We start from the raw sequence: 25,869 nt of genomic DNA, 5'->3' as shown, positions 1-25,869 counted from the left end.
ATGCAGCTAATGATTGACTATGTGAACCGCAGGAAACCAGGAAGTGAATACAAGAGCCTGACATAAAAATAACCAGCAGAGAAGGAGAGAGAGAACCAGGGCGTGACGGTTATATATTCAGCATGAACTGTTGTGCCTGAAATTCATTGCAACAGCTTTCATTTTTCCCCCTCTAACATTTCCTTAAATGAATAGGTAAGTCTGCGAGGAAAAAGAGTAAGAAACTTTTTTTTGGCTTTCTTTTCTTTATAGTTATGCTCACACTCTTTACATTTCTCATTGCTGATCATATTAACCACTTTTGTGTTTATTTACAATAATTTGCTTCTTTTTCTTTCTTTTTTTCTGCAGTTTGAACTAAACATCTCTAAACTGTAGAGTTGTTTATGGTGGTAAAGCTGATTATACAGAGCAGTGCAATAACTGAGTCACAATGCAGCTGAAATCTCATAAAAGAACAGTATGACTCTAAATATGCCTGAACAACTCACAGTTATTATGTCATCAGTCCTGTAAGATCTCAGTGACGTTAGTGACTGCTCATAGTTTTAGGACACACAACAGGAACTTCCTGAATCAGTTTTTTTCATGCTTTTATTCACAAGAGAGAACCACACAGCTACATGCAGTGCAATATTTCAAAGTAGATGAAGACAGATCTGGTCTAATTTACACGTTCTACATGGAAAAATCAATACTTCTGACTATTTTTATAGCATCAGGTATACTGATTTAATATTACTCATTATGGATTAGTGCTTGAGAAACAGACAAAGTTCTTATTTTTTTAATTCACTGTCTCCATTTTGTGTACAGGTGTGTATGCTGATCAGATTGAACCAACAGGAGACACAAATATACTCAGTACAGAAGAGGATACTGTAAAACTGAGATGCTCATATGACACGAACAGTGAATATGTCTGGCTTTACTGGTACAGAGAGTATCCTAAGACAGCACCTCAGTATTTACTGTACAAAGGCGCTCGATCATACAGTAGAGAGGAAACCTCTGGCCCACGATTTACATCAAATACAGAGCGAAATGCCACTGAACTCAGCATTAAAAATGTAACTCTGACAGATACAGCTCTCTACTACTGTGCTCTGAGAGTAGCCCAGTGATACAAAGTCTCTGAGAAGCCGTACAAAAACCAATGCTAAATAATTTCTTTCATCCATTAAAGATCAAAGAGCCTTTCAAACCACAATCTGTTATCAGATACATGCACAGAGACTCTAATGACTGTTAGGAGGTGACACCTGTTCAACTCATAAATCAGTTAGTGTACATTGTGAAAATACAAATCACCATTGTAGTCTAGTTTCTTTTTTATATTTTTCCTTTGTACAATTTCCCTTGTACAATTTTTTTTATTTTATTTTAATGTAGTGAATTTATGTATTTATGTATGCATTTATTTGCGCATTCAGTGTAATGTCTGCGGATCTTGACGCCAACAAAGCTATCCTAAACTTACACAGTGATCTGACCACATCATTTAATTAATCTGTCATGCTTCCTTATAATACTTTTTTTTTTTTTTTTTATTATTATTATAACACAGTTTCTGAAGAGAAGAGGAAAATGTATGAAAACAATAGTAAAAGAAAATATTAATGGGTGATTCCACAAATGAGGCACAAATGCTGCTACAATAGCACCTCTGTGGCATCTCTCTGCATCAGTCTGGAGACAAAGGGAACCCTATATTTCTGCAGTGACTCTGCAAAACCTGGAGCTCAAAAACTACTTTTTTCCTTTAGAAAAATTAAAAGGAATGAATGAATGAATGAATGAATGAATGAATGAATGAATGAATGAATGAATGAAAAGCATAGCACTGTTGTTATGTACATTTTCACTGCATGCATTTTAGCAAGTGACCAAAATGGACCACTAGAAATGCAATAACATCAGTATGGCAAAACAGACTGTGTACACACCAGTACTGACCATTACTCCAATTTTAATAATAACCAGTAATTTACTGATTCAGACTGATCAACCTAACTCCAAAAAACTGCTTGGATAACGAGGGATAAGCTAAAGTAACCACAGGTACATTCACACTCTCATCAAAAAAAGGTAAGTGGAAATATTGGTGAGTAAAGAATGAGTAAAAAGGAATTTTCATTCTCCTTTAGTCTTAACCAGTAGGTGATTTGTTAACAGCTCCCGCACCACCAACACACACACACACACACACACACACACGTACACCTCCCATTGTTGCAGTACGCCTTAACCGTAACTGTGATATTTCTAATTCTATGATTCCATTTCATCCAGTTGTCTTTCCTCTCTCCCTACTGTCTTTTCATATCTATGTATTAAATGAGCCTAATTATTGAGTTATGTCCTTGCCAAACAGCGGCAGAGCAGCAAAATATATATATATATATATATAAATATATCTTTTGCAGTCCTCTCACTCAACTTTGAAGAAACAAAGAAATAATATTCTTTATTCTCATATCTTGCATGCGTGCATGGGTGTGTGCATGGGTGTGTGCGTGTGTGTGTGCATATGTGTGTGCGTGCTTGCGTGCATAGGTGAACGTGTGTGTGTGTGTGCGTGTGTGTCAGAACAGTCCTAAAAGACTCAACATGCAGGCTGAGTTTATTCACATTCAGCGTCTCTCTGTCTCTCTCGCTCGAAGGGGAAGGTGAAGGGCACCATGCAGTGATCCAGCAAAACCTGGAGCCGAAAAACTACAGATTTTTTACAGCTATTTTTTTTAAAGAGATTGAAATGAGTGAATGAATGAATGAATGAATGAATGAATGAATGAATGAGACAGGGTCGATGTGATGCTTTGTTCTATGTTTTGTGTTGTATGTTTGTATGTATGTCTGTATGTGTCTATAAATGAATGAGTGAATATTTTGAAAGCATGCCACTATCTTTTTGTACATTTCCATTTCATGTATTTCAGAAAAAGACCAAAGCAGTCCCAGGCTCATGAAAAACGAAATAACACCAGTCAAACGTAAGAAACGTACTCTGTACTAACCATTATTAACCATTACTAAGCAGTAATTTACTGATTCAGACAGTGCATACAACTGCTTGAGTAAGGATAAGCAAAAATGATCACAGGTAAATTCAAGATCTTATTAAAAAAGTATTCAGTATGTAGGATTTTTTTTTATTCTCCTTTCCATAAACTGTATGCCATACCTGATTAATTACATTCCACAGAAATGTGCATTTAACCCAGCCCAGGTCAAATGCAGTCTTCATGTTGATACATCTGGGGGTGGAGCTTATCACAATGGTTTGACGCTCACTTCAGTTTTACTCACATTAGGCTCTGCTTGCAGTCAACATCATGTTCTGGAATGTGCTAGCAGCACTGTTAATGTTTTTGGGTAAGTGTTTTCATGATTTCCAACATTTTAATTGTAAATATTCAGCAAATTCATTAATTTGTTGAATTCTAATGAAATTCTGTAAATATTTTAATTTGGTAGCCAAAGTCGTAGTCTATCAAAACTTTGAATTCTATCTGTGTTGTTCTTGATAGATCCTACTTCTGCAAGATCAGTGATGCCACTAGCTTCTGAAAGGCATGTAACAGAGGGTGACAATATAACACTTTCCTGTAACTTCACCTCTGGTGGAGGAGATACTCTCCAATGGTATCGACAGCATTCTGGATCTAAACCTGAATTCCTCGTCTTAATTATTGAAAGCCAGTCTGAGCGAAAGAGTGATGTTTTTCCTGATATTTCAACAAATGTTGACAGAAGCAATGTTGACAAGCAGGTGCACCTGAAGATCTCCTCTGTTAAAGTGACAGACTCTGCACTGTATTACTGTGCTCTGAAGCCCACAGTGACAGGAAACTGTTCTGCACTGTACAAAAACCTAAGTCTGGGGAAGAATACAGTCTTCAGTACGAAAATCCAAAGCCATAAATCATGTGTTGAAAACACACTGAGGAATGCATGTTCAGTGTGAAGGGTTTTGTGTTACTTTCAATCATTGGTGTAAAATCATTGTGACTGACCCTGGAGCAAATAGTTTTCTTGGGCCCCCCCTTGCCCCAAACACAAGCGCACGCTTATGCACACACACGCACGGATGCATACACAGCCACTCCAGACAATTGCAAAGTGGACAACTGCTATGTCACGATGGAGAGGCTCACCATACAATTCCCATCCTGCAAACCAACCTTTGATCAGCTCCAAGGACACCGGCTGACCTAAGCGTCAAATTTATCAACACTAATCTAACTGCCTGCCCTGGACTCAAACCAGCACAGCCTAATTTCTCCAACCTTTAAACATTCAAAATAGCTTTGGCTAGCCTACACTAACAAATCAACATAAAAGTATCTTACACAATATTGATAAGCATAGAACCAATAGCCATCAAGCAAAAGAACAGCAACTCATTATAGACGTGACCACACAATCACTTGCATTTCTAGAATTCATCATTTGTCATCCATTGCACAATGGCCAAGTGTTATCATAGACACAGCTAGATTACAGGTGCACATTTTCCAACATACCAGAGGTAACCGTTAGGCTACATTGTTATAGATTTGAATCCCCGATCCCACTCCATAACAAAGAGAAACCTGTACTCACCCATTAGAAATTCATCCTGTGGGCCTTGCACTCAGCAAAGTCATTAACACTGCTCAGGTCCAAATTCCTGGCTCGCTAAAAATATTATTACTTACGCTTATTTATGCTGCTAACTTATATTTACTTCTTGCTAAATGGTTGAACTCGAACAGCTGAGAAAAAATTGACATCCATGCAAGTTATCACAAGCGACAGAGAGCAAGGTTATCGGACAAACAAATGAACATTTCCTAGCTGGCCTTATTCCTAACTTTTGAGAAGAAATCATTCAAATTAAATAAGAGGTGGGAAGAAATAATATTATTTTTAATAGAGCGTCCTATAAAAAGACACAAGTCTTCATGTGTAGCGTTCTGCTTTTCTGTCTATTGTGGTATTTACACAGGGTGCCTGAGCAGACACAAAAGCACAGAAGTTGGAAGGAATGTCTGCATCATTACATTCTGAAGTCACTGACAATGGGGAGATGTGCATTGCTTTTACACAGGGAGCTTTTGCCCAGGATCTCCTGATTTTTTTTTTTTTACTACGATGCCAGCAGCTTCAAGTACTTCAAAAACAGTTCAGGAGTTAGCCAAAGGAGGGCGCTCTCTGACCAAGCCAAAAGGCTTTGATACTCTCATACAGTGAAGAAAACTTTTGACTCTGACTCCTGGCTTGCTGTTGTATATCACTAGTAGAGATGTAATTTTGCTATATGTATTTTCAGTCATACAGCTTAAAATAACTCTGGTCTAGATTTATTCATCTATAGAATTCTCTGTGGTTACAGTTATATTTTATAAGGAAGGATTTTGTGTTGATGAATGTAACGTGCTGTAAAGTCTAGTTCAGTCTTAAAATGATATGTTGATGTGACATTGAAGGCTGTACACACACACACCTCAAAGCAGGAACTTCCTGAATGTTTTCACTGCAGAGCTTTTCCCCCAGACCACATCTCTGATCTGCTCTGAATAATTAACATGAAGATATCACTACTACTGACTCTCATTCAGTTATCAGGTAAACTATGCTATAATTTAGTAAGTAAATTATGGACATGCTTAATATTATTATTGTCGTGCGATTTTGTGTTTATTTTTATTACAGGAGCATTTGCTGATCAAATTGGGCCATCAGGAGAAACAAATGTAATCAAAACAGAGGAAGAAACTGTAACACAGAGATGTTCATATGTAGATGTAGAAGTATGAAGCAGAGGAGAGTGAACACAATTATTATTCTGCACCTCAAAGGACAAGTCAGCATTATCAGCCAGCATAATGGGGATGGAGTGTTATTGAAGAGTTTAAACCATGTACCAGAAAAAAATATCAATCGAATAAAAAAAATTAGAGGAAGGAGAAGGGGAAACATGCGCATCTTTTCTGTTACAGCAAATGCATTTCTCTTTACTAGGAATAACAGGGAGAGCCATGATATGATTGCTTTAAGTGGCTTGAATTAATTTCTTCAAGTTATACTGGATTTTGTAAAATTAGTTTCCACATGGATTTTTCAAGATTAGTTTAAAGACTGAAAAGAAACATGCTAGGCGTGAACTTAACACCAGAAGGAAAGTCCATGTTATTGCATTTAGGCAAACTTCAGTGGCGGTGGAGCAGAGCAAGTGATGAAGGCTTGGGGATTGTCATATACTCAGTAATACAAGAGGAAAATTTCTTCTGATAACCCAGGGCCTAAAGTTATCTGACTACCCTGTGTCCTTGGCCCCGCTATCACGCCGTGATTCAGGGTTGTGATCACTCATACCAAAACCTACCTATTGTCCAAACAACTACTGAGATTATTCAATATGCCTCATGTAAATTGTAATACTTCAGTCTGATACCTAAATCTAAGCTCATGTGGAACTCAGAGTGAAGAGGACAGTGAGGGCAATATTTTGACAATTATGAGCCCTTCAAATGAAAAGAAAAAAAAAAAAAAAAAAAAAAAAAAAAAAAAAATCAGAATCATAGGGACCCTTAGATTAGGGGAGTGTTTATTTTTTACTCATCTATGTATTTCTTGAGTACAAACAAAGGGAAAAGATTCATTAAAGTCTCACAAAACATTCAATCCTTTTGATCTGAAAAATGCAGGTGATGTCAGCAAAGTGGATGCTATGGTGGAACTTCCTGAGTGGGTATCTGATGAAGTAAGTCATTTCAGAGAAACTCAGCAACACACAGAGACCTCTACCTCAGAGCATTGTGTATGTAAAAACACATCAGATCTGATCTGCATATGACAAATGGAGAAATCATTTCTACTGATCCTAATCATAGCATCGGGTAACTTATGATAACAGATTTTGATATATAATATAGCATTGTGAACAAAAAGCTTTGAGAATAATACAGACTAAAAATATTTATGTTGACTTTGGGAGAATTGTCAAGTAGCCGTAAAACGACAACACATGCTGATTTTCTCATGCAGGAATATTTGCACAGGATCGGATTGAACCAGAAGGAAACAAATTGAAATTTACTGAAGAAGGAGATTCTGTAACACTGAAATGCTCTTATCAAACTGATGGTGAATATGTTGAACTTCACTGGTACAGACAATATCCTAACAGAGCACCTCAGTATTTACTGTATAAAGGGGCAAAATCACGGAGTAGGTATGGTCATTCCCCTGACCCTCACTTTGAATCAACTGCAACTGATTCATCTACTCAACTCACTATTGAAGGTGTAACTCTGACAGATACAGCTCTATACTACTGTGCTCTGCGAGTAGTAGCCCAGTGATACAAACTCACTGAGACGCTGCACAAAAACCTCACTTAGTGTTTTCTATGAAAGAGTAGACAACAAAATACCACAACTTCTTATCAGTGAAATTAAAAATGTTTGACTGTGCTATGTGGTTACACCTGGCTAGGCTATGAAAAGGTTATATTAGGACAGCTTTTTCTTCTGATATTTTGAGCTTGAGACACTGATAGTCAAAAATAGAAACATGCAGATATTTTGAAAAATTAATACTATGTCGAGCCAGGTTATAACTCTTAATTGTACAGACTGCTTAATTTAGATTGACTACATAACCAGAGATGCAGTTTTCGGTCATTCATATCTGTCTATATGGAGGAGTTAGAAATGATCACTGACCCTCTGAACCGAAAATGCTGAGTCAGGAGGGACCAGAGGAATACATCTGGAAATGCTTTAGATTCCAAACAATTCAAAACAGTCAAGAAGTCAACAGGACCACTTGGATGATACATGGTTTAGCAACAAACAAATTCAGTCATGAAATTAATCATGTAAAGATAGAACTTGTAGAAAACTGAACTGTGGGATGCTGACAACTTAAGGCATTTCAGTTGTTACAGATATTATTACACCATTTTGAATTCACTGAAGCACTTTGAGTCAGCTGCATGGATAACAGAGGTACCAACTCCCTCTCCCTGGCCTTCTCTTTCTAATCTTCTGTATAATAACATTTGAAAGATGCATTAGTATGCATAAAGAGATGTCTTAGGTATTTTTGTTCATTTTTTTTGAGACAGAAAAAGAGCATCATTATTATTTTGAAGTGTTGCTATTATGAAGTTTTAATAATAGTTTTCCCCAAATAGCAAAATTTACTATTCAGGTAAAATTTGTATCCATTCCTTTGATATGCTTCCAAATCTGCTCTTCAATTCCCTGTTCTGTGAATGTCTGAAAAGCAGCGTGGTAGCTGTAGACTAAGGTGAACGTATATGATTCTGGCTCAAAGCTATAAATTAAATATTAAAATTAGCATGACTTCATTCAAAAGTACACACTTTACACCACTTAGATACTTGTGAAGAATGAACCTTCTATTTATCAGGCAAAATATGATAGTGATACTGTTCTTACTTGATCCATGGAAGATAATATCTAAAACCAAATTATCTAATATATGAAAAAATTGTATAGAGGGTGTGTTCACAAAGTATACATGACATGAGGTAAAGAGAAAGTGAATTTGAGGTCACACCATGTTGAATTTTGGGTAACTATTTGTTTATGTGCCATGTTGTGAGGATCCTGCTGCCTTACTGCTGGTGAGTTGGAGGTTGTGTTTTGATGTTCTGTTGTGATTCTGAAAAACATTGCCATGGTAGGTCAGTACCACTGCTTTAAGAACTGCCATAGAAAGTCACACCGTTGTTCAGGGAGAAAACTGGACAATGGAATACGTGTTTTGCCATTCCTATGTGGAAAAAAACACGAAGGGAAGCAGGTTGAAGAGGTGACAAGAAGACACCAGATGGTGTGGGTAACTGCTGTAAGAAGGAAAGACGTTACTTTTAACAACATTCCTGCAAAAATGAACATGTGTTCTCTGCATTTTCAGTTGGGTGAGTTATCTGGTCTCTAACTTTGATCTAAATTTTACAATATTTTCATTTTGCTCTCATTATCTTTCTTATGATGGTCTGTAAACTGTAAACATTGGTGTGTGTGTGTGTGTGTGTGTGTGTGTGCGTTTTCTTGTGAGGGTGTGTGGAGCAATGGGTGAAATCAGAAAAACAGGCAAATATAAAACAACAGCAAATGCTCAGGGATTCATATTTATTACTTAGTCTACTGATTATTCACTGACGTGCCAGGGCATTTCATTTAGCGCTTCTGCCAGCATGAGATGCTGTTGAAATAATAAAGAGCATCATTATATATAATCTACAGAACTGCTGTATTTACAGGACAACCAGCATATGCTGGACCCCCATCCTGGACAACTTAATGCCATCTTTGCTTTTGGGCCACAATGAAGTGAAAGTGAGAGACAAAGAGAGGTTTGCATGTCAGTCAAGGAGACACTTGAAACATGAGAAGACTGGGGAGAGGGCAGGACAGGAAGTGGAGGAAAGGGTTCGACAGGAAGCAGACGAGAGGGCTCAACATGAAGTGGAGAAGAGGGTTCGACAGAAAATGGACAAGGGGGTACAACAGGATGCGGGACATGATGTGGGGTCCTCAGATGTCAATATAACACAGACAGTGGTACTCCATATCTCAGATTGTGCGCACAACACTGATCCATCACCAAACTAAACAAAACAAGGGCTTGAATCAGATCTTTGGCTGATCGCTTGCACATTTTAATATTATATTATCAACTGAAGTATAACAAGTCTCTAAAATGAAGTTTAGTTTGATCAATTGTCTATCAACAAAGTGGGAGTGGCTTCTAATAAAACACAGCCCATGGCAGTGACTTCCTACTTGGCTTCTTATTACTTTATTCATAATGGATAGTATCACACACAGCACTGTCAGGACAAACGCACACCTGTTCTGAAAATTTAGGATGGAAAAATCAATACTATTGATTCTCACAATGGCAGCAGGTAAAAACGTGACCATTAGTCTAAAAAAAAAAAAAAAAGAAAAGAAAAAAGAAAAACTATTCCATATACCATTATGAAAACTGGCATGAGTAAGAAAAGGTAGGTGTTCTATGAAATAGGCTAATATTCTTTTACTTTCTTTCTTTTTTTTTTTCCTTAAGGTGTAATTGGTGAGGACAGAGTGGAACCTGTGGGGGAGACCAATCCTATCAGAACAGAACAAGAATCTGTAACAATTACATGTTTATATGAAACAACAGCAAGCTTCAGTAACACTTACCTTTACTGGTATAAACAGCACCCAAACAAAGCACCTGAGTATATATTGCGTGGGAGTAGATCTTCAGGTCGTTTTCAGTCAAAACAATCTGAAAGACCTAAAGTTACTGAACTCCAAATTAACAAGTTAACTCTGGAAGATACAGCTCTCTATTACTGTGCTCTGAGAGTAACCCAGTGATTAAAAGTATCTGAGAAGTCATACAAAAACTCAAGCACACACTTTTCTTTGAACTTTCAGATAAAAACCACAGAACAGTCTTTGGGGATTTTGTGATGTGGTAACACCTGCTTGGACAAACATGTCATATCTGCATGGTGTAGGATCATTTATAGAGAAGGTTATGTATAAACAGTAAAGAGTATACTCCTCATGCTCCTGATTTTCCTGCAGCCTGTGAACATGGAATGGTATCATTCCTGATACAGATTGGGAAAATCAGAGGAATTCCTACACTCAGCATTGCAGCATCTAGAGCAGGGGTGGGCAAATCCGGTCCTGGAGGGCCATGGTCCTGCTGTTTTTCTTGTCAGTTAACTAAATACAATCTGTGATTGGCTGAAGAGAGTGCACACCTGTTTGCAAGGTGAAAATCAACAGGTTACTAAGAGGTGAAAACAAAATCCCGACAGGTCACTGGCCCTCCAGAACCGGATTTGCCCACCCCTGATCTAGAGCTACAATTATCACTCTATTTGGAATTGCTCCAGCACTCAGATACTACTTAAAGCTTTTTACAAAAAAAAATGCACCTCTTTTCTGCTTCATGGGAGCACAACTTCAACCTGTCATTTTTGGCCATGAAGATAAAAGAATTTTCAGTTAAACACTTCAATAAGTGCTCGTTTAATTACTGCATTTTGTTCTCCAGTTATATGATGCACATTGTGCTGTCACTTAATCTTAATTTAAAGTTTTAACTGTGTCCCTGCTCTTAACTGTTACTCAGTAACTCAGTATTTGTTATACTGTTAGTGAAGTTACTCAGAGGCTCTTAATAAAATGCAGATGCAGCTTCAGCTCTGATTTTGCTCTTGCAGCATTTAAACTCAAACATCAGATAGTCCTGATCCTTTCATGCTAATGACTGCTGTGTGTGTGTGTGTAATACAGAACAGTGTATACAAAATTGTGCAAGTACCTCAGAAAGATGTTTTGAAAAGAAAAAGAACATACATGCATAAGAGTCCTTAAAACAAGCATGTTATTGTCATGAACTGCAGAAGAGCCTGGATACACATTCACATCAATCAGTATTTATTCAGTCTTAGAACTAACAAGGGAATACAGTAAACCATAATAAGGGAACTAATAAGGGAATGTGGAACTAATAAGGGAATACAACAGATCCACCTGGGGGTGGAGCTTATCACAATGGTTTAAAGATCATTTTAGTTTTACTCACGTTAGGTTCTGCTTGCAGTCATTTAAGTCAACATCATGTTCTGGAGTGTGTTAGCAGCACTGTTATTCTTTTTGGGTAAATGTTTTTGTTATTTACAGCCTTTTTATTGTAAATGTTCAGTAAATTCATCAGTTTGTCCAATTATGATGAAATTCTGTACTTTCAATACTTTTATTTGGTAGTCAAAGTTGTAGTCTGTCAGAACTTTGATTGATTTTTGTCTGTGTTGTTCTTTTTTCATAGATCCCACTTCTGCAAAATCAGTAACGCCATTAGCCTCTGACAGGCATGCGACAGAAGGTGACAATATTACTTTGTCTTGCAACTACACTGCTGGTGGAGCAGATACTCTCCAATGGTATCGACAGCATTCTGGATCTGAACCTGAATTCCTCGTCTTTATTATTGAAAGCCAGTCTGAGCAAAAGAGTGATGTTTCTCCTCACATTTCAACTAAAGTTGACAAAGGCAAGAAGCAGGTGCATCTGAAGATCTCCTCTGTTAAAGTGACAGACTCTGCACTGTATTACTGTGCTCTGCAGCCCACAGTGACAGGAAACTGATCTGCACTGTACAAAAGCCTAAGCCTAGGGAAGAATACAGTCTTCAGTATGAAAATACAAAGCCATAAATCATTTGTTGAAAGTACGCTGGGGAATGCATGTTCAGTATGCATGGTTTTGTATTCCTTTCAATGCCACATTAGAGTAGGTTGGCCACGATGCACTCATCATGGATGCATTTTATAAAACATTAAAAGATGCAGGATTTCATCTGTAGTGTGCTGCTTTTCTGTCTACTGTAGTGCTTACAGGGGCTATCTGAGGAGACTCAAAAGGACAACAGCACAAAGGAGTGTCTGTATAATCAATTAGTCACCAAGCACTTTTTCTTCATACTTTACTCACCAATATTCCCACTTACCTTGAAATTGAAACCCAGGGACCTGTCATGATGTCCCTTTTTGCAGGCAGGATATAGAGGAAAAGACGAACAGCATAGTTGAGGAGAGTACTTTTTCTATGACAAAAAAAAGACAGCCACCAGGTGGCGCCCGGTGTCAAAGCCATAAAGTGTTCGTGTAATGCCGGTGAAGGGAGTTCTATCCTGTTACTCTGAGTTTATTCTAATTTTTTAATCGGCAGATCAGCCACTGTACCTGATTGTGCCCTCACCATGTTGTCAGTTCTTACTGGTAATGTTACATCCCAGACTAGGATTGGGGCATAACAATTAAAAAAAAAAAGTAATTTGGGAGCCCCATCTCCACTGACAGAAACAAAGGACATTTGATAAGATTTCGAAATCTTACCTAGATACCAAAATAAATATAAATAAAAGACGAAGAACTTCCCAAACTCCATCACTAATGTTAGAAAGGGGGAAGAAAACAAATGGCACCCAAACCTCCTTACTCCCTCCAAAAAAACAAGAAACAGCTGCAGCTCATTCAAAATGCTGCTGCTAGAGTTTTATCCAGGACCAAGAGAACTGAGCACATTACTCCAACTCTAAAATCTTTGCACTGGCTCCCAGGTAGTTACAGGATAAATTTTAAAGTGTTGATACTAGTCTAAAAATCACCGAATGGCTGAGGTCCTGAATATATCTCTGATATGTTTAAAGAATATGAACCGCGTAGGGCTCTTAGATCCATGGACTCAGGTCAGTTATTAGAGCCCAGAGTCCAAACCAAATATGGTGAAGCAGCATTTTGCTGTTATGCTGCATGTAATTGGAACAAACTACCAGAAGATCTTAGATGTGCCCCAAATATAGCAATTTTTAAATCCAGATTAAAAACATTCCTTCTGGAGGAGAATAAAAATATTCCATCACAGCGCAAAAGCAGTTTCCTCACTAAGAATAACAGGGAGAGTAAAGAAGATGGAGCCTCCAGCTTCTAAATCAGTAGCAGTATAGACCTCACCTACCTAGAATATCTTGTTCTTCTCAAAACTGTATGATTAGTTTATGTGACATGAAGTCATCTCTTCACGTTATGCTGCATTTTATAAAATTTGTTCCCACGAGGAGAAAGCATTTTTCAAGATGAATTTAAAGACTGAAAAGAAACATGCTACCTGTGAACTTACAGACAAATAAAGTCCATATTATTGCATTTGGCTGAGTTCAGTGGAGGAGAGCAAGGGATAAAGGTTACTGTGCCCATGGACCCACTGTCATGCCATGATTCAGGATTGTGATCACTTATACTAGAATGTACGTATTTTACTGTCTAAACCAATACTGAGATTATTAAAGGACAAAGTTAATTTAATGTTCCTTGAGAAAATTATAATATTAACATCTAACTCTAAGCTCACGTGGAACTCAAAATGAAGAGGACGATGAGGGCAATATTTTGACAATTATGAGCCCTTCAAATAAAATAAAATTATAAGAATAGGCACACTGAGCTTAGAGTTTTCTCTTTCTTCAGTGCAACCATAGGGAAAAGATTAATTTCAGTCTCAAAAAACATTTTTATTTTTCATCTGACAAATACAGGTGGTGTCAGCAAAGTGGATGCAGTAATGTAGCTGATGGCAATCAGGAACTGCTTGAGTACGTGTCACATTAAGTGAGTCATTTCAGAGAAACAGCAACACACATAGACCAGCACCTCAGAGCACTGTGAATGTAAAAACACATCAACTCTGATCTGCACATGACAAATGGAGAAATCATTACTACTGACCCTTTTTATAGTATCAGGTAACTTATGATAAGGGATTTTGGTAGCTGATATAGTATTTTGAATAAAGGCTTTGAGATACTTTGAGCATAACACGGGCTACATAAATCTGTGTTGATTTTGTGAGAATTTAAGTGACTGTCAAGTGACAACACATGCTCATTTTCTCTTGCAGGAATATTTGCTCAGGATCGAATTGAATCAGAAGACAGCAAATCTAAATTTACTGAAGATGGAGATTCTGTAACACTGAAATGCTCATATCAGACAGACAATCAATTTGTTTATCTTTACTGGTACAGACAGTATTCTAATGGAGCACCTCAATATTTACTGTATAGAGGGGCAAAATCACGGAGTGGAGACAGTGATACCCCTGATCCTCACTTTGAATCAACTGCAACTGATTCATCTACTCAACTCACTATTCAAACAGTAACTCTGACAGATACAGCTCTATACTACTGTGCTCTGAGAGTAGGAGCCCAGTGATACAAAGTCACTGAGACGCTATACAAAAACCTCCCTCAATATTTTCTATGGAACAGTTGGTAATAAAATACCACAAGCTCTTATCAGTGAAATTAAAATTGCTCGACTGTGCTATGTGGTTACACCTGCTTGGGCTGTGAAAAGGTTATTTTTGGGCAGCTATGAATTTTGTCTGGTAATTTGAGATTGAGATACTGATAGTTTGAAATAGAAACATGCAAATATTTCACAAAATGTTAACGTATCAAGATTTGTTATGACTGCTCATTATATAGCCTACCTCATTTAGATTTACTTCATGACAGGGAGAGTTTTTCACACATTTCTGTCTGGAAGGGTTCTAGTGGTAGGACCGAACTGAAAATGCTGAGGCAAGTGGGACCAGAGGAATAGATCTGGAAATGTGTCAGATTCCAAACAATTTAACACAGTCAAGAAGTCAACAGGACCAATTGGATGATATATGGTTTAGCAAAAAACAAATCCAATGTCATGGAACTGTGGGATACTGACAACTCAAGGGATTTCAGTTGTTACAAGTATTATTACACCATTTTGAATTCACTGAAGCACTTTGAGTCAGCTGCATGGATAACAGAGGTACCAACTCCCTCTCCCTGGCCTTCTCTTTCTAATCCTCTGTATAATAACATTTGAAAGATGTATTAGTATGCATAAAGAGATGTCTCAGTTGCATTAATTTATTTTTTCAAGACTGGAGAAGAGTGCCATTATTATTTTGAAGTGTAACTATAATGAGCTTATCATAATGGTTTTCTCCAAACAACAAAGCTTAATTATTACTTAAGTACTATTTGTAGCCATTCTTTTGACTTTCTTCATAAACTCTAGTTTCTGAAATGCAGTTTAATCTCAGTTCCCTAAGAAGAACATGTATGATTATGATTCAAAACTAAATATAGAATATAATGTAAAATAAAATGCTTTATTAATGAAAGTGGGGCGCAGGGTGGCGAAGCAGGTAGTGCTGTCGCCTTCAAAGCAAGAAGGTCCCGGGTTTGATGCCCAGCTGGGCAGCCAGGGTCCTTTCTAACTCTATGTGGGGTTTGCATGTCCTCCCTGTGTGTGCTCAAGTTTCCTCCGGGGACTGCAGTTTCCTCCCACAGTCCAAAGACATGCAGGTCAGTCGAACTAGAGATGCGAAATTGCCCCTAATTGTGATTGTGTGTGTGTGTATGTGTGTGTGTGTGTGTGTGTGTGTGTCTGCCCTGCGATGGACTGAGCCCATTCAAGTGCCCAGTGAACGCTGGGATAGGCTCCAGCACTACCCGCGACCCTAATTACGATAAGCAACTTAGAGAACAAAAGGATGAACGAATAATAAAAAAGTATAATAAGTCACCTTGTCACTTTGTTTATGACGTCAACAAAGTGGGAGTGGCTTCTAACAAGACAGAGCTCACGGCATGGCTTCATACTTAGCTTCTCATTAATTTATTCATAATACACAGCACCACACTCAGCACTATGAGGACAAACACACATCTGAGCTGAAAATTCAAGATGGAAAAATCATTACAATTGATTTTCACAATGGCAGCAGGTAAAAATATAATCATGCTCATTTGCTCTAAAAATATCCATATTCAATAATCTAGTATGAAAATCACCACGAATAAGAAAAAGTAGGTGTTCTCTGAAAGAAGTTGTTGTTGTTGTCATGTTGTTTATTTATTTATTTATTTATTTTTAAGGTGTAATTGGTGAAGATAGAGTGGAACCTATGGGGGAAACCAGCATTGTCAGAACAGAAGAAGAATCTGTAACATTCAAATGTTCTTATGAAACTACAGCAAGCTACAGTAACACTTACCTTTACTGGTATAAACAGCACCCAAACAGAGCACCTGAGTATATACTGCATGGGAGTAGATCTTCAGGTCGTTTTCAGTCAAAACAATCTGAAAATCCTAAAGTTACTGAACTCCAAATGAACAAGTTAACTCTGCCAGATACAGCTCTCTATTACTGTGCTCTGGAAGTAGCCCAGTGATTAAAAGTATCTGAGAAGTCATACAAAAACTCAAGCACATAGTTTTCTTTGAACTTTCAGATAAAAACCACAGAACCATCTTTGGGGATTATATGATGTGGTAACACCTGCTTGGACAAACATGTCATATCTGCATGGTGCAGGATCATTTACAGAGAAGGTTATGTGTAAACAGTAAAGAGTACAATCAACATACTCCTGATTTTCCTGCAGCCTGTGAACATGGAATGGTATCATTCCCAATACAGAATGGGAAAATCTGAGGAATTCCTACACTCAGCTTCTCAGCAGTTAGAAATACAATTATCACTCCAGTAACAAATGCTCCATCATTCAGATCCTGCTCAAATCTATGTACATGGTAAAAAATGCATCTCTGTTTTTGCTATACAGGGGCACAACTTCAACCTGTTATTTATGGCCACAAAGATCAAAGAAGTTTCAGTTGAACACTTCAACAAGTGCTTGATTAACTTTACAGGAGTGTTGTTCTCCAGTTATATGATGCATATTGTGCTGTCACTGAATCTTAATTTAAAGCATTAAGTGTGACTCTGGTTTTAATAGAATTGAAAAGTTTTGCACTTTCTTTAAATGGGGCAATATTTAAGCTTGAGGCATCTTTGATTAAAGGAACTCTCTCTATATGTACATGCATACACAAAACAAATTCAAACTTTACAGGAGAACATTTTTGTAACTTTTTTTTTTGTCTTCTTTTTGTACAGCTAATCTGCTTTCCTTTTTGTTTTTTGAGGGTTAAATGCTTTGCTCAGAAACTCAACCCACAGCCCTGCAGTGACTGGCCTTTTCCTCCACCATCAAGTCACCAAAAAAGAACTAGTTTCAGTTCTAATACGTATGTGTAATTCGCAGGGGAAAAAAAAAAAAAAAAAAAAACCTGATTAAAAAAAAAGGGAAAAAGATGGAGATGCTGTGAAGCGCAGTCCAGTAAAAATAACCACTGAGGACAGGGTTACACATTCAGTCGTTATACTGTCAGTTCAGCTATTCTCATTCTAGATGCTCTTAACAAAATCGTATTTCGAATATCACTCTAACACAAAGCACTCTGAAATAAAACAAAATGAAAAGATTGTTCAGATCTGAACTATTTTAGGTGGCTTTTTCTAAGGCATAGTTTATTTTAAATAATTAGAATGAGAAAGGTGATTAGCAGTATGTCATACATTTTAACTGTATACGTTTAATCTTCCTGAATTACTAAATTGGTTCAAAGTGGATTTGAGGGAAGGGGAAAAAAAAAAAGATAAACCGCTGAAAAATATGTTTGGTGTTGTAGGTAGTTTAGGCAGCGAGGTGTGTGAGTTGAATGCAACCTCAGCTCTGAAATTATTCCTGCAACATTTAAACTCAAACATCAGACTGCTCTGGGAAGTACTCCAGAAAGTGGGTTTAGTGAAAACTACATGTATTCAGTGTAACTCAGAGTAACCTCATCAAAAAGAGTGGAGTGTTCAGTATGAAGGACTTTTTGTTTTTTTTTTTAAATCAACTTGTCTATAAACTATTGTAATGCTGTGTAAAAGAGGCTGCGTGTAAATGCAAGTCAGTGTCTCTTTTATTTCCAACAAACATTACAAAAGGGCTTCAAAACATCAGGACTTCTGAAATTCAGGCAGGAAAATCAACATGACAGGCAGTAAACACCAAATAAAACCAGACAAAGACAGAAGGGAAAAGAAGAAGTGTTTATACATAACTAAACAAGGCAGAACTGACTGAAGACAGGTGGGATCAATGATTGAACTAATAAGGCTAAACAAGGCTGAACAACAAAAGCAGATAGTAAACAGAGAATGTAATCAAACCTGAATGATAGAGGGGGGAAATGAAAGGAACAGGGAAACGAGAGGAACAGGGCGTGACATCTGTACACAATACTTGATTAAGTCCATTCATCAGAAATTTGCAGTTAGTACAGTTCAACTGTAGTCTTAACACTGATCCATCTGGGGGTGGAGCCTATAACAGTGGTTTGAAGCTGTCTTTAGTTTCACTCCCATTTGTTTTTGCTTGCAGTCATTCAAATCAACATCATGTTCTGGAGTGTGCTAGCAACACTATTACTGTTTTTAGGTAAGAATTTTCACTGTTTGTTACATTTTATTGTAAACGTTCAGTAAATACATTAATTTGTTGAATTCTAATGAAATTCTATAAATACTTTAATTTGGAAGTCAAAGTTGTAGTCTCTCAGAACTGTGATTTTTGCCTGTGTTGTTTTTTTGTCATAGATCCCACTTCTGCAAGATCAGTAACATCACTAGCTTCTGAAAGGCATGTAACAGAAGGTGACAATGTTACACTGTCTTGCAACTTCACCTCTGCTTCAGGAGATACTCTCCAATGGTATCGACAGCATTCTGGATCTAAACCTGAATTCCTCGTCTTAATTATTGAAAACCAGTCTGAGCGAAAGAGTGATGTTTTTCCTGATATTTCAACAAATGTTGACAAAAGCAATGTTGACAAGCAGGTGCATCTGAAGATCTCCACTGTTAAAGTGACAGACTCTGCACTGTATTACTGTGCTCTGCAGCCCACAGTGACAGGAAACTGTTCTGCACTGTACAAAAACCTAAGCCTGGGGAAGAATACAGTTTTCAGTATGAAAATCCAAAGCCATAAATCATGTGTTGAAAATATGCTGAGGAATGCATGTTCAGTATGAACAGTTTTGTATTTGTATTTTTGTATTTGTATGCCACATTAGAATAGGTTGTCCATGATGCAGTCTCTCATTTTCACCATGGATGTATCTTGTGAAATAATGAAAAGACACAAATCTTCATATGTCGCGTTCTGCTTTTCTGCATAATCAATTTGTCACCAAGCACTTTTTAAACATAGTTAATAAAGTAAGATTTCCACTCATCTTGAAATTAAAAGCCAGGATACCCCATGTCACTTTTTACAAGTGGGATACAGAAGAAAATGCAAGCAGTATGGTTGAGGAGAATATATATATTTTTTCTGTGAAAAAAAAAAAAAAAAAAAAAGACCAAAAAAAAAAAACAAAAAAAACCATGCAGCCACCAGGTGGAGCTATACGTGACAAATAGAACGTTTTTGTGATGCCGGTCAAGTTATTGTTTTTCTGAGTTTACTCTAATTCTGTCTCCATGGATCAGTCACTTTGCATCGTTGTACCCTCAACATGTTATCAGTTCTCTTCTTGGTAAGTGATAGTGTATTTTACAAGCAAGGCTTTGAACCGGTTCAAGGAACAAAAACGAAAACCAGAAAGAATCAATATTTAGCTAGAAACAAAAACAAACCTAGAAACTTTATATTTTTTAATGTTCTGGAGCAGAAACGTTTATTTGAAATAATGGTAACCGGTTAATGATGTTATTTAATTATTTATTTTTTATTCTTTTCTTTATTACTACAAACTAAAATATTTTCTGCTTGAAATAACTTTGGTACGAAGTTTACTTCCTGTCTTCCTCTGAACATCACTCACATCTTCGGATAACAGACATAAATCAGCGACAGGCGGTGATAGTGAAATGTGGTGTGGTCTCCCTATTTGCAACCAGAGGAGGTAAATATTATGCTACACCTTATAAGATGTTGGTCTTAGACATCGACTTCATCAGTGTTTCATACATAATGACCACTGCCTGGATGTATATGCAGTGATGTCACCCCTCTGCTCAGTGGTACTCAGGGTTTACTTTTGTATGAGAAAAAAAATGCTGGTCTGAGCCATTGTCGATATCTTTATAAGTCTCTCTTTTTGGCTGCTGAGACCCTAACCTATATCACAACAACGACTGCCCTTAAAAAGCTACAGCTGAGACATGAAGTTTTCCATGTGGTGTTCATCCCTTCCTCTCTAGCAATGTCCCGGAGATCACCTACATCTCTACAATGGCTACCATGTAAAGAAAACTAATGTTGGAAATGGCTAGCTAGCTCCAGTTAGGATAAACATAATGTGCCCCGCATAGCCTACTAGCAAGTTTGCTAACTGCGGCATTAAAATGACATATGCTATGTCTTAAACCGCTCACTACTCACTATATAGGGCACTATATAGTGAGTCCGCCATTTTGTAGTGCTGTCCAAATGTGTAGTGAGAATTGTTATACCCTATATAGTGCACTCACAGTATCCCACAATGCATCTTGAAAAGTAGGGTACAACTGATGTTACATCGATCGACTAAGACCATGATGTATTGCAGCCTGTCTCGTGAAAGCAGGGAGGTCTTTACAGACCAATCAATTGCAGATGTCCTGGCGTTTGTTTGTGCGACAGAGATAAAACATTATGAATGTCCGGCGCATAATTATGTAACATCCAAATAGTGTCCGAAATGTATCAGCAGCTGTCTGCTCGTATCCCCTACTGAGTGTTGTATGTACCAAACACTATATAGTGAGTAGGGCTGTAGTGAGTAGGGGGCGATTTTGGACACAGCGATATTTTCTCATGACTAGGAAGCCACAGTGGATTTTGGCCCGAGGACAGATTGGACTACATCGCCGGTAGTTTGTGATGCATTGCATTTTGTAATGTTTTGTGACATTAGCGATAGGGACAACAAAGTAAAATATCTCAGTAGAGCTTTTTATACCATCTGAAAGTTACATATTGTCATGTCACACAGCCCTACATGGAATGTTATTAACCGTATTTCATTTTGTTCTAACCAGTTCAGGAATGATAATTTTAAGGTGGAATGCAAAATCGGGAATGTTAAAGTGCCGATTCTGCTCAGAACGGACCGAGGTAAAAAAAAACAAACAACAAAAAAAAAAATCTTGTTTAAAGCCATGTTTATAATAACATTAATAAACAATTTTTTTTTTCTCCTTACTGCTAGTCGAATGTGCATGTCTGTTAGAATATTGTAGATTTAAATTAAATGTGGTTAAAGTAGATCAAAATAGACTCTGAACAAAATTAAAATATTAACATTTTTGTATACTCTGTCTTGGAAAATTCAGGGATTCACTGTGTCTTTGGGGATTAGGGTGCAGCACTTGCATGAGAAAAAACAAAACAAGACAAAACACATTCTGTAGGGGGAAAATGTTACCTTGTTCTGTCACTATGGTGGTGATCTAAACAATATCTAGTGTTATGGGTAATATTCCAGATTTGTTCCACAATTATAAAACTGTAATAACTATTCTCATGAGAGTTGAATGATTATGTAGTAATAGCATCATTAACTCTGAAATCATTGAAAATAGGAAGATGTGCATTGCTTTTACATGCGTAGTTTGTACCATGCCAGCAGCTTCTGGTACATTTTTCTGAAAAACAATTCAGGGTTTAGCCAAAGGAGGGTGCTGTCTGATCAAGCCAAAATCCTTTAGCACTCCCTTAAAGTGAAGGAAACATTCGACTCTGACTCTGTGCTTGCTGCTGTATATCACTAGTTGAGATGCCATTTTGATCTGTGTATTTTTTACACTGTGTATTATACAGCTGTACATAACTCTACTGTAGATTTATTCACCTAAATGAAGTGTTATATTTTTAAGATTTTGAGTATACCTTGTTTGAGCCACATTTTTTTTTTTCATTTCTTTTGTCTTTTCCTTTTTAAACTCAATTTATGAAAATCACTGAATTACAATGAATTACTGAAACTTTGTGAAGCAAAATTTACAGTTATTTTCAGATTTCAGATTCAGTTCTAAAAGAAAAAGATTGGTTGCCACATTTTTAAAAAATCTAAGTTCTATCCTTGCTAAACAGTGGTAGATCGGGAAAATACATATTTTAATACATATTTTTGATACATATTTTATGCAGTCTTCTTACTTAGCCAAAGCAGAAAAGAAAGAAACATTTTAATATTCTTTGTTCTCATTTCTTACTTGCTGTGCTTACACGAGTGTATGCGTGCATGCACGTGTGTTTGTGTGTGCTTGTGCGTTAGAGGAGTGGCATAAAATACACAGGGCTGAAGTGATGACTCAACACGCAGGCTTAGATTATTCAAGATCAGTGTCTCTCTGCTCATGGATTGACCAAAATAGGAAATGTTGTTGCAGTCAGTGTTCTCTACCCTATATGAGACAGTAGCTGTATGAAGCAGAGGAGGGTGAACACAATTATTCCTCATCTGGGATTCTGCACCTCAAAAGAAAACTCGGAGCTATCAGCCAAAAAATGGGAAAGGAATGTGACTGGAGATTTTCGATCGTTTACCCTGAAAAATCACACAAAATAAAAATTTAGGGGAAGAGAAGGGAAAACATGTGCAGGTATTCTGTCACAGCAAAAGCAGTTTTCTCACCAAGAATAAGGGAGTGGTGAAGTTGGAGCTTCTAGTTTCTATATGAAAAACACCGTTGACCTCATCTCTCCAGGAAACCTTATTCTCTTAAAAAGTGATGTGATTAGTACAAGTGGCTTGAATTCAACTCAAGTCTCTGCTCTCACTCATTTATTATGTAAGCTGCTTATCCTAATTAGGGTCTTGGCGGGTGCTGGAGCCTATCCCAACACTCATTGGGCAAAAGACTGGGAAACACCCTGGACGGGTCACCAGTCCGTCACAGGGCAGACACACAGACAAACACATTCAAGAGCTCATTTAGTATCTCCAATTCACCTGGTGTGCATGTCTTCTGTAACAGTGGGGGCAAACTGGAGCTACCAGAGGAAACCCAACCAGACACAGGGAGAACATGCAAACTCCACACTAAAGGACCCTGGCCCTGGAAATGCTTTAATGTTTCTAACAGCATTCAGTAACTTCCTGAGTGGGTGTTTCATAAAGTGAGACATTTCAGAGAAACTGAACAACACAAACACTAATGCCTCAGAGCACTTTGAATGTAAAAACACATCAGATCTGCGCTTGACAAATGGAGAAATCATTACTACTGACCCTCTTCATAGCACTGGGTAACTTTAAGGGGGATTTTGATAGACAATATAATATTTTGAATGAAAAGCTTTGAGTTACTTTGAGAAGAATACAAGTTAAATATATTTGTGTTGATTGTGTGAGAATATTCAAGCAGCCCTCAGCTGACAACACATGCTCATTTTCTCTTGCAGGAATATTTGCACAGGATCAAATTGAACCAGAAGACAGCAAATCTAAATTTACTGAAGAAGAAGATTCTGTAACACTGAGATGCTCATATCAAACAGGCAGTCAGAATATTCTACTTTACTGGTACAGACAGTATCCTAACAGAACACCTCAGTATTTACTGTATAAAGGAGCAAAATCATGGAGTGGGTCCAGTGATACCCCTGACCCTCACTTTGAATCAACTGCAACTGATTCATCTACTCAACTCACTATTAAGACAGTAACTCTAACAGATACAGCTCTTTACTGCTGTGCTCTGAGAATAGGAGCCCAGTGATACAAGGTCACTGAGATGCTGTACAAAAACCTCACTCAATATGTTCTGTGAAAGACTAGACAATAAAATACCACAACCTCTTATCAGTGAAATTAAAAATGTTTGACTGTGCTATGTGGTTACACCTGCTTGGACTGTCAAAATGTTTAGGGCAACTATGAATGAATATCTGATATTTTGAGCCTGAAACACTGATAGTCTAACATACAATGTTAAAGTTGAAAGTGTGAAATATTTGCATTATTATATCAAGACTGAATATAACTATTAATTGTACATATTGCTTAATTTAGATTCACTATGTGACCAGAAACACAGATTTCAGTCATTCATGTCTGTCTGTATGGAGGGCATGACATGATCAGAATTTGAATCAAACTAAGAGTTGTATCTGAACAATCATTTTTCTGTCACACCTCCATCAATCCATTGACTCCATACTGACCTGATGCAATTTGTTTTTATTTTAATGTCCACGTAATGGTGACTATACAACTTTGTATCAAGCAGACCACTATGCATACAAATACTCAGATGCTATGAATGTAATTTCATTGACTGACCTTCGAGCGATTTTCTGCTTGCTCTGGTGTGACCATGTTCTGCTAGTGGCAGAACTGAATTGACGATGCTGAGACAGTGGGGGACCAGAGGAATAGATCTGGAAATGTTTCAGATTCCAAACAATTCAACACAGTCAAGACGTCAGTAGGAACACTTGCTCTACACACGCTTTAGCAACAAACAATTCCAAATTCATGAAATTAATCATTTAAAAAAAGTTGCTGGAGATATTATTCTACCATTTTAAATTTATTCAAGCACTGCATGGGTAATATAGACCAGCTCCCTCCCTTTGGCCTTCTCTTTCTAATCCTCAGTATAAAAATATTTGAAAGATGTACAGGTAAGCATAATGGGATGTCTTTAGTGCATTAATTTATTTTGTCAAAATTGAAGAAGAGTGCCACTATTATTTTGAAGTGATGCTATAATGAATTTTTAACAATAGTTTTCCCAAAACAGCACAGCTTAATTATTTTTGATGTAAAATTTGTAGCCATCCCTTTGACTCTCTTCATAAACTCCAGTTTATTGTTCTGAATGGAGAGGACTGATAGCTAATCCCTAAGAGGAATATGTGTGGTTATGGCTCAAAGCTATAAATTAGGGAGTATTAATCAGAAAGTACACATTGCACACCACGTAGGTGCTTAAATGATGAACCCTGTATTTAACATGCAAGAAATGAAAGAGGTGCTGTTCTTACCTGACCCACGGATGGTGATATCCGAGACTATCTAATATATGAGGAAATGTGAAAACACATTCCCCACAAAGCATACATTTGAGGTATTGCTACCCTCCTGCATTTCAGTGCTTAAACATAGATACTTATAAATATATAAATACTTAAAAAGACTGAAAATATTAAGAGTTTGTGTTCACTGCTGAAAAAAAATTAAGAAAGAAAGAACAGAAATGCCACCTTAGTAGAGATTATCAGTATTTGTGTTCCTCTGTCAGTACAAATTGATTAATTTATTTATCCTTTTGCATTTTATTAACATGTTGATGTGGAGTCTTCAGTTGTAAACACAACACAGACAGTGGTAATCCATATCTCTACTGCTACGTGCAACAACAACCCACCACGAAAAAGAAAAAAAAAAAGA

The sequence above is a fragment of the Chanos chanos genome, chromosome 5, assembly GCF_902362185.1.
Source record: "Chanos chanos chromosome 5, fChaCha1.1, whole genome shotgun sequence".
NCBI classification, from domain to species: domain Eukaryota; kingdom Metazoa; phylum Chordata; class Actinopteri; order Gonorynchiformes; family Chanidae; genus Chanos; species Chanos chanos.
Note: the sequence above shows the minus strand (reverse complement) of the source record.